Source organism: Lucilia sericata, unplaced genomic scaffold (assembly GCF_015586225.1).
Source record: "Lucilia sericata isolate MDLA Ls3-8-SP2 unplaced genomic scaffold, ASM1558622v1 Contig003232F_arrow, whole genome shotgun sequence".
Taxonomy (NCBI): Eukaryota; Metazoa; Arthropoda; class Insecta; order Diptera; family Calliphoridae; genus Lucilia; species Lucilia sericata.
The window spans coordinates 22,464-33,418 of record NW_023996768.1 but is presented as its reverse complement, the minus strand read 5'-3'; the positions used below and the strand labels follow the sequence as shown (position 1 = coordinate 33,418).

General features: G+C 30.4%; 2 long non-coding RNA genes across 3 annotated transcripts; both read right to left on the bottom strand.

Annotated features, from left to right (window-relative positions):
* Positions 1 to 1,869: 1,869 nt before the first annotated feature.
* On the bottom strand, positions 1,870 to 3,881 carry LOC119614668. The gene is made up of 3 exons (XR_005232350.1): positions 3,807 to 3,881; positions 2,050 to 2,247; positions 1,870 to 1,973 (listed from the first exon to the last, which is right to left on the bottom strand). It is a non-coding gene; the product is annotated as an uncharacterized LOC119614668 (long non-coding RNA).
* Positions 3,882 to 4,070: 189 nt separating this feature from the next.
* LOC119614667 lies at positions 4,071 to 5,868 on the bottom strand. Of its 2 annotated transcripts, XR_005232349.1 has the most exons (4): positions 5,200 to 5,868; positions 4,510 to 5,123; positions 4,294 to 4,443; positions 4,071 to 4,106 (listed from the first exon to the last, which is right to left on the bottom strand). It is a non-coding gene; the product is annotated as an uncharacterized LOC119614667 (long non-coding RNA). The 2 variants fall into 2 exon arrangements; XR_005232348.1 differs by having other exon boundaries at positions 4,294 to 5,123; positions 5,200 to 5,866.
* Between the last annotated feature and the right edge of the window lie 5,087 nt (positions 5,869 to 10,955).

Sequence of the window (10,955 nt, the reverse complement as noted above, 5' to 3'; positions counted from 1 at the left end):
GTACGAAAGTGGCATGTCCCAAAAATTTTTTTTTTAAAGACCATGTCCTTGGCTATAATTTCACTGAACATTTCTAATAGATCAGATCACTATTTATAAAGATATAAATAAAGATCCACCAGATTGACCATTTCTCCCACTGTGCTCCCCTTCCATTCCATTCAAACAGCTGTGAAGTTCAGAGTAAAAAAACTATACGGTTTAGCCAAATGGCTGAAATGGTGTTAAATTGATGGGAACCATATTGGTAACCGAGGTTTCTCGTTACCAAAAAAGTAAGATGTCGGCCTTTTTTCATTTTTCCCTGCCCAAGAAGAAGGTGGAGCCCATGGCTGTCAACTTAAAGGAAACGAACCCAATTTCAATTTAAATTAAATAATTTTTATTTTAAAGTTTAAAATTTTAAACTAAATAAAGTTGAACTTAAAACTAAAGGAAATTAAACTTGAAACTAAACAATACAGAAATTTGAAACTAAGCCAACAGCAAACAAGCCACGCCATCGCCAGCTCCATCCATCGTGGGACTCTTTTGGCAGACCAGCACCAGCAATCCTGTGGTGCTCAGGTATCAGGTTTTCGACCTTAGTACTTACCATTCACCCGAACGACCAGACGAACAGGACTTCTAAATACTACTTTTAAATAATTTTCCTAGAAAATAAAATATAGAAAAAGATATATAAACAAATATATATATAGAAGTAGGCTTACCTGTCGTCCTTTTATTCGTCGTCATCCCGTTTGTGATTAAGCCAAACGTGCGCGATTAGGTTTGAGCTCAGGCCAAATATTAAATAAGAAAAAACGCGATAAGTTTGAATTTAGGTTGCCTAGAAATATATACATATATTTGCTAAATAGTGGTCCTTAAAATTATTTAAAAGGTTTTTCCAATATATTTTTTTTACTTACCGTGAATACTCTAACGGACTGAAATACGGACGGACCGAAAACCCATTCCTGCAACCAATCAGCTCTCAAGAATCCTGTCACTCACAGCAGCCAGCCAGTAATCGATGTTGAGGGACCTAAAAATAAAAGGGAAAACTTAAATAAAAGAAAAAAAAAAGACGTAGAATAACTTGAAACTTAAATTGAACTTGAAGCTAAAAACTTAAAAATAAAATTTTGTTTAACGTAAAACTAAAATTTGCTTAAAATTAAAACTAATTTTGCTACAACTAAATTTGTTAAACCTAAATTTTGTTAAAATTTAAACTAAATTTTTTTGTACTTAAAATTAAAATTTTGGTTAATATCTAAAAAAACTAATTGTTAAAATTTAAAGTTAAATTTGGCTAAAATTTAAAAATTTAAATTTGATTAAAAACTTAAAACTAAATTTTGCTCTAAAACTAAAACTTGCTAAAAACTTTAAACTTATAAATAAAACATTACTTTTGTTAAATTTTTTTTGTTAATAAACAAGTTTTTATAATGTTCAAATGAAATTTTAAAAATTGTATCATTAATATGATGTGGTAAATTTCTAATAATCGGCGGTAAGTAGGGTGACTAAAAGTTTGCAGGGAAGATCAGGGACGTCGAGGAAGTGGACGTCAAGGCGAGGATGAATCCTCGAGAGGGAGGGCCGTATTGTGTATAGGTATGACCGTAGGGAGATACAGGACTACTTTTGGCCCCTTTTTCTAATAATACCCCAAATGCTGGTATGAACTTTTGTGTTAGTGTGTGTCTGTGGTCCAGATTGCCGGCAAGAACCACCCCATCCGGCGAGCTTTAGCCGCGCAATACGCGGGCATACCAGCGCCGCTAGCAATCTGGCCACTCTGTCCCTTTTTGTTCTTTATGTTGTCTGTTTGTTTATTTAAACAAACAGCTGACACAACACACCTCACATGGATAGTGTACGGAAAAGAAAAAAATGGTTCCAGTTGTAATGGTGTCGAATGTAATACTGTTGTGACGCCCGTTACTATAGTTGATTTGTTTGCAGGTGAGTTTAGTAGACTAATAATAATATCCGAGGAAAATTTTAATTAGTTAAACAACTATGTACGTAAAATTCATAATTATTCTGACTCACCTTTAATCTGTTAAAATATTTTTGTACAGGATGTAGGTATGAAACCAGCAGCTAACTATCCATTCTCCTTCTCTCAATCTATATATAAAAGGCTTGCGTGACTGATTGACTGACTGATTCATCATCGCCCAGCCCAAACCGTTAAAGCTAGAATCATGAAATTTTGGTTATAGGTTCCTTTGACATTGTATAGATCCACTAAGAAGGGATTACGTTTAGGGGAAGAAATGGGTAAAAAAGGATAAAATTAGTATCCTTTATATCTCCTAAAGAAGCAACGATATAAATAAAATTCCAAATGTATCCTCTATTATACAAATAAATAATTGATAGGTGTCTGGTACTTTTTTTAAAAATCTAGACTTTATAGAGCTAAAAGGGTAAAAACTGTCCCCATAGAACCTTCTCTTAACCTATTTATGTTCGAAACAAATGACCATGCAAATAAAACTTTAAATTTATCCTATTATAATTAAAGTCTATTAGAAATCCTTTCGGTACTTTTTAGAAATTCGGGTAATGAAGGGATGAAAACGGTGTCTAAAATTGGCTTGCTGCCCGCTACTTCGTTAGCGATAAATTTTTGGCATTAATTAAATTTTGAAAACAACACATTAAACGATTTTTTAATTAATATATACATATGTATATAATTTTCACATATGTAATTACTGATGTTTTGTATTCTCAAAATATCATACAATTGATTAAACTTATTTTTATCACTTCATATCAACTTTTTACTCTAATTTAAATAAATTCATTTTCATCAACATCCGAGATTTTGGATTAACAGGACAGAGCTACGTGCAACTTTGTGGCTTTGCCTCCGTAAAAAATACATACCTAAAACTAAAACGGCCCTAACTAAAAAAAATTCAAAATCGACATTTTCATTTTCTGATGTATTACATCAAGCCAAATGTTCAAAAGGGCCCTATCTTCAAAAGCAGTTTATATAAAGGCTAAAAGACGTAACTAATCATTTGTAAATACAAATTGTAAATTGTCAAAACAACTGAGAAATTTACCGTTAAAAATGTCTTTTGAAGAAAAACAAATCGCGCTGATTGAAACTAAACTTTCCATTTTAAATAGTTTTTTGCTTCTCCTGTAGAATTTAAAAAATGTTAAATAGGGATTTTTGCGTTTTATGTGACGATATATGTATAAAAACAAATTATATTGTTTCTATCATACAACTACTTTAGAAATCTCCAAAATTACCGGATGAGGAACGAAAAGGTAAAAATTATTCCCTTTGTGCAGATTTCCATTCAACTAGAACCCTGCGTGTTTAATTTTATGCCTCTAAGTCCAATTATATAGAAAAATCAGAAAGTAGAGCGAAAAAGTACCAAAAGTCCCTTCCTATAGATTTCCATTCACTCCATATTTTATGTTTCTACGAAAACGAAACAAAAAGAACCAAAAAACACTTATTTTTTAATTTATATTTCAATATTATAGAAAACTCAAAAAGTACCAGCTGAAGAACATTCATACAGATTTCCATGAACAGAACCCTGCGTGTTTAATTTTATGTTTCTGACCAATATTATTGAAAAGCTAAAAAACACCCTTTGAAAAACTACAAAGTACCCAAAAAGTCCTCTTATATTAAAGAAAACATAAAAGGTATTCGTTGAAGAACGAAAAAGTACTAAAAGATCGCATTTAGATACTCACACACTGTTGACCCTTTATGTTCAATTTCATGTTTCTAGGTTGAATATTATAGAAAATTCAAAAAATACCTTTTGAAGAACACTTTATCGTTCCATGTTGTATATTCTCATTAAACGTTTAATTAATACCAGTAAAAGATCGAAAAAGTAATGCCTTTAGGAAGGCCTCTTTACTGCCACTTTTTCCCGCTGCGAACTGCTGGCTGCCATGTTACCGCCAACTGATATTGAAAATAAATTAACTTTTGTCATCTCGTATTCATTTAATCCGGATTATCTACATGGCGTTGCTCTTGCGGAATGGGCTAATGGACTGTTAAAGTTGCATTTTTTGCTTTAAATGTGACATATGTAGATCTTCTTGATATTCTGTAAGTAATAATCATATGTATTTTCAAAAACCTTTTATTTGGGAAAATATACTAGAGATCAGGATGCACTAAGTTATTACATCATGCTAGAGATGTTTAGTTTTATTTTAAATGATTGTGTTAAATGTAAACATTAGAGGATAAATACTTGTTGACTTCCAAAATATTCCATGTTATTTACCTACCTTTGGGGGTATAGTGATGGCTTTTTGTTATTGTTTTGAAAACGACTGCTAAAGTTGAAAAAACAAACTGGACAAATTATTCTGCCATGAAATAATCCATAATAGAAAAAAGTTGACGCCCATCGGTAGTGGCTAGTCGAAATTCGTATTCTATCAAGCAAAGAGCCAAAATATGGTGATTGCTACTTTGTTGCTATGTTTGGTTCCGGTACTAACCATTGTGGGCTTTATGTCGACTATAGATCCCTTAGAGTTGTCACACTATATGAATCATTTAAATGAACCCTTCAAAGATTTATTGCGTCATAATATAAAAGAAGAAAAACAACGTTTATTTGAATGTATTCCTTCCGATCACTTGATATTCTTGCGTCTGTATCAAGAATGGAAAAATAACTTTAGAAATGAGGAATTGGTTTTTGATTTTAATATAATTTCATTTTGAATGGCCTGTTGGAACAGGACTGCAATATCCGTACTCAATTGGTTGGATCCTTAAGATCATCACAATTAATATATAGCAAAGTTGATCTTAGTATGCAACATATAAATCTCAAATCGAATTGTTCTGTCATTAATTGGTGAGATGTATCCTAATATATGCGTATTGGATTCTAAGGTTAATCGTATTAAATCGCCGCACAGAAGAGAAATGGTTTTACATCCAAATTCTGTTTTGCGACATAGGATTTATGTGTTCGTTGAATTCTGGTTCACCGTGGATAGTGTACGGAAAAGAAAAAAATGGTTCCAGTTGTAATGGTGTCGAATGTAGTACTGTTGTGACGCCCATTACTACAGTTGATTTGTTTGCAGGTGAGTTTAGTAGACTAATAATAATATCCGAGGAAAATTTTAATTAGTTAAACAACTATGTACGTAAAATTCATAATTATTCTGACTCACCTTTAATCTGTTAAAATATTTTTGTACAGGATGTAGGTATGAAACCAGCAGCTAACTATCCATTCTCCTTCTCTCAATCTATATATAAAAGGCTTGCGTGACTGATTGATTCATCATCGCCCAGCCCAAACCGTTAAAGCTAGAATCATGAAATTTTGGTTATAGGTTCCTTTGGCATTGTATAGATCCACTAAGAAGGGATTACGTTTAGGGGAAGAAATGGGTAAAAAAGGATAAAATTAGTATCCTTTATATCTCCTAAAGAAGCAAAGATATAAATAAAATTCCAAATGTATCCTCTATTATACAAATAAATAATTGATAGGTGTCTGGTACTTTTTTTAAAAATCTAGACTTTATAGAGCTAAAAGGGTAAAAACTGTCCCCATAGAACCTTCTCTTAACCTATTTATGTTCGAAACAAATGACCATGCAAATAAAACTTTAAATTTATCCTATTATAATTAAAGTCTATTAGAAATCCTTTCGGTACTTTTTAGAAATTCGGGTAATGAAGGGATGAAAACGGTGTTTAAAATTGGCTTGCTGCCCGGTACTTCATTAGCGATAAATTTTTGGCATTAATTAAATTTTGAAAACAACACATTAAACGATTTTTTAATTAATATGGAATATACATATGTAAATAATTTTCACATATGTAATTACTGAAGTTTTGTATCCTCAAAATATTATACAATTTATTAAACTTATTTTTATCACTTCATATCACCTTTTTACTCTAATTTAAATAAATTCATTTTCATCAACATCCGAGATTTTGGATTAACAGGACAGAGCTACGTGCAACTTTGTGACTTTGCCTCCGTAAAAAATACATACCCAAAACTAAAACGGCCCTAACTAAAAAAAATTCAAAATCGACATTTTCATTTTCTGATGTATTACATCAAGCCAAATGTTCAAAAGGGCCCTATCTTCAAAAGCAGTTTTATATAAAGTCTAAAAGACGTAACTAATCATTTGTAAATACAAATTGTAAATTGTCAAAACAACTGAGAAATTTACCGTTAAAAAATGTCTTTTGAAGAAAAACAAATCGCGCTGATTGAAACTAAACTTTCCATTTTAAATAGTTTTTTGCTTCTCCTGTAGAATTTAAAAAAATGTTAAATAGGGATTTTTGCGTTTTATGTGACGATATATGTATAAAAACAAATTATATTGTTTCTATCATACAACTACTTTAGAAATCTCCAAAATTACCGGATGAGGAACGAAAAGGTAAAAATTATTCCCTTTGTGCAGATTTCCATTCAACTAGAACCTGCGTGTTTAATTTTATGCCTCTAAGTCCAATTATATAGAAAAATCAGAAAGTAGAGCGAAAAAGTACCAAAAGTCCCTTCCTATAGATTTCCATTCACTCCATATTTTACGTTTCTACGAAAACGAAACAAAAAAGAACCAAAAACACTTATTTTTTAATTTATATTTCAATATTATGTTAGGGATTCTATACACGTTTGGTATAAATCGTGAACATTTTCATTTTCAAGTATTTATTTTTATAAACTAGTGATGGTATTGTTTTTTTTATGACAATATGGTAAAATTGTTCTACATTTTATTTACCTTAATAAGGAAAATTATTTTGTCAACTTAACAAAACTTTGTACGTATATTTACATCTCTTTTACTTAAACAAAATCGGAAAATTACATTGTTTACATCAGTTGTGTTTTGGTTTTTGTCTTTGCTAACCATATAACAGTTTAAGGGTTAATTGAAATTTAATACTGGCAATGCTGAATACTTCTGAATACCCGATGTAAAAGTAATTGTTCTGACATGTACTGACGCAAACACTCACATTATCGAGAAGTTTTCTTTTACTTTACACGAGATTAACTCGTTCTTTTACCATTTTGAACTTGCATCGTCCAGGCGTGTTTTAATTAATATTCCAAACCAAAGATATACGTAATTTTTAGTGTCCAAAAAATAATATCAGGTTATATAGTTTTATTCCAAAGATCAAACTAAGTTTCTTCCAACCATAATCTAAACCGAAGTATCAACCAAAATTATCCGAAGGTAATATTTTGTTACTGATTATTTCTGTGATTTAATTAACATTACAAATCCCGTATAGTGAAGTGATCTTAACCTAAAATTAAGGGACACACGTGGACACGTAGCTTATTAAGACTCCCAATGATATGGTCTTCACGATATATCTTTTAAAGTAATTGAAAATTTCGTGTATAAATTTAATTTAAATGAAAGGTAATATAAATTTTATATTATTAAAAAAAAAAAATTATATTATCATACGCAAAAAATTACGTTTATACACAGCTTCAAAAGATCAAGATTATTCCTGACTCTAAATAAACTATCACTGATAGATGAGTAGAAAGTGGAAGTATAATTTCCACCAGAACTGTGTTGTTGTTTACGCATTTAATAAACTGAGAATTGGACAAAACACGCATTATGACGTCATGAATGAATGGGTATATGCTTAGTCAACAATAAATATAAGAATACAGAGGAAAACACACAAAGTCATAAAATCGAAATTTGGATAAAGGGTACCAAAATAATTTAACACTAACCGTACCAACTGAAACAATTCTCTACAACTAAATCTGTACTTCAACTCAATCACCAAACCAGAGTCTGAATTATACGAACATATTGAATTTCTTCCCAAATTCATAAGATCATCTATTTCCAGTAAAACTTATATAATACCTATTTGAAATCCGCTTGTAGTACGTGCATATTAGATGTAACTTGATTACACTACATTTTAAAAGTAAAATTCCTTAATAACATTTGATATAAAACTCATATATGAAATCATGCACATACAACAATACATGTATTTAGTTATAATTAGCTATAGTCAATAAGTAATGTAAATAAGTCTGGTATGGTATGTATAATTAAGTTAACCCGTATTTTTTTATTATTAACTGTTATACTTCTTAATATTTACTTAGAAATATGCAACAAATTACTTTTCCCCAGCCCCAATAGTATAAAAACAACTGGATGCAGATGTTCGAGAGGCCTCTACGTCATCAAACCAGTAAAACTTCAAACATATATGATGTAAGTTGTAAGTCCCAACAACAACAAATTTTTAAACTTTGGTGAGTGATCAAAAGTAATTATTTATTTATTTTACATGTTTGCATATTTCTTCTTTATTATTAGTATAAACAAAAGCAACAACAAAACATAATTATTTTGTTTGAATTTATTTTTATTAACTTTTATTGATTCCTCACAGAGAGAACCTTTAATGATTTCTTTTGCTAAAATTATATTTTGTTTTTGCTTTTGATAAGACTATTCTAAATATTTCTTTAGGGAAAAATAACCCTTTAGGACATAGCTTAGTATATTTAAGATCTAGTTAAGATTAAAATTTACTTAATCTCAATGAAGTAATAATTTTTTTTCAATAATTTCCGTACAATTGTACTCATGTAACTTAAAGATTCTATTACATACATTTTTTTAATGGCATAATGTACTGTTTATATAAGTCAGTTTTTTTATGAATATTCAGATACATAATAGTTTCTACATATATATTTTTCCAATTTTGTTTAATATTTAATGAATAAAATTTCATCTACTATGAATTGCTAAAAGTCTATTTCAATTGAGGAATGATACTAACTAACATGAAGGCTACTTAACTTCGATACTCTCACCCAAAAGGGGTAATCTTAGTAAAATGAAAAGTGTGTAGGTTACCATAGGAGTACCATAGGTAATTTTGGGTGGGAAAAATGCACTTCGAGCGACCTAACATCTTGTCTCTCTTAAAGATTGGATTCATATTAAAATGTTGAATATTTGTAATGATTGCTCAATAATTTGTGGTATTTATTAAATGGCATGAGAAATTTTTCTATGTTTACACGTTATTGTAAAATTTGGTGCAAGAACCACACCACAGCCGACAGAGCTAGTCGATGGAACACCAGCATGCCGCCGACGCTAGATTTTACAAAGTTTAAAATCGTTGAAATGAATTTACGCGTAACATAGATGGCGCCCAACGTACGGAGCTGTATTAATATTTTCATATTAAAAGCTTCTTACGATTTATTAAAAATTTATATTTCTTACAATATTTATTATTTGTAATTTTCCAACTTTATGCTTGAAAATAGTGATCTGAAATGAATATTAAAAATTTGTCTATCACATTTTCGTAACTCTCCTTTTGAAAACTTGATTTCTTTAGTAAAGTTTAGAACTTTGTAAGTCACAAATCTTTTATTTAAAATAGACGATTTGTTTGTAATAAAGTACCTAATCTTGACTTTTGAAATGTGATCAAAAATCTGTTATAGAGTCCCAAAACTTTTCGATTTGTTAATATTTAAGTTTATGTTGCATATAACCAAATTTGTATCTTCAAATTAAAATTGCAAACCGCATAATTTCAGGACAAAATGTGAGAGTTTATATTTGTAATTTTCATGAGGCAATTCAAAAGCCTTGTTTTTAGTATTTCGAACAATGTTTATAAGAATATACGATTAAGTTTTAATCGCCTGTTCGAAGAGAGTTTCATAGTATGACCGTAATGTTTAGTTAGTTAAATTCCTCAATAAATAATGATATTGAAATCTTATTTTTTTTGTGAATTATATTTATACACACATAATTTTTGTCTTTATTTAAAATATATAAAGAAAGAAAAAAACAATAATTAGTGAGCTGTAAATTCTTCTCTTAAAGCTCATTTTTATATCATGAGTTATAATTTTCGTAGTTCTATGCGAAATTCCAATAATAGTCAGAGCTCTTCTAGAGGTAGAGGTAAAGTAGTTACGACCCCAAATATTTCATTAGAGGATCAAAACCCTCTTAGTTCTCGACCAAAAGTTCTGCATACTCCACCAAGAAAAAGCACTGTGGAAGTTAATCGTACTGTTGTTAATTTGAATAGTCAGTTTGACGATATCGCACTCCAACAGAGTAATCAAAGTTCTGATTCAAATTCTACAAACACACTTCCTACGTCTTCTCAGCAAGCTACTTCTCATACACAATCTGCAACCAGTTCTTCTTCTGAAAAAACTCAAAGACAGTTGCTTGAGGAATCATTCCAGAACATAAATCAATCATCTCTTGAAGATTTATTAGTTCCATCTGGATTTATTGATAACCAGGCAAGAATTTTGTTCCATTTAAACATGGATACCAATACTAATGCTAATAATGAAAATGTTCAGAATTCACAGAATTCGACGGTAAATTCCATAGAGTCTCTTATTTCAATGCTTCAGCAAACAATTAGGTCCACTCAAGAAGAAATGCGAAATGAACTTACGGCTATAAAACAATCAATTTCAAATATTTCTTCTACTTCTGGTGAACCAACCATACCCACTGCTAGTTATGTTGAAAAACACTCCCCACAATTCTAACCTTTCAAATACTTCGATTGTTAGTACTAAATTCGAAAAATGGAAAATCAATTTCGATGGTACTGTTAACGTATCAGATTTTCTATTTAGAATAGATACGTTGTGTGAAAGAACTCAATGTAGTCGTGAACATTTGATGGCAAATTTTCATATATTTTTAAGTGGAAAAGCAGAATCTTGGTTCTGGGATTTTATTAAACAAAATCGAAATGCTCAATATTCTCTCCTTAAAAGTTCAATCACAAAAGAATTTGGTTATCTAGAAACCGATCACGATGTTCTACTTCGTTTATCAACTCGTAAACAACAGCATAAAGAGTCTTACGACGA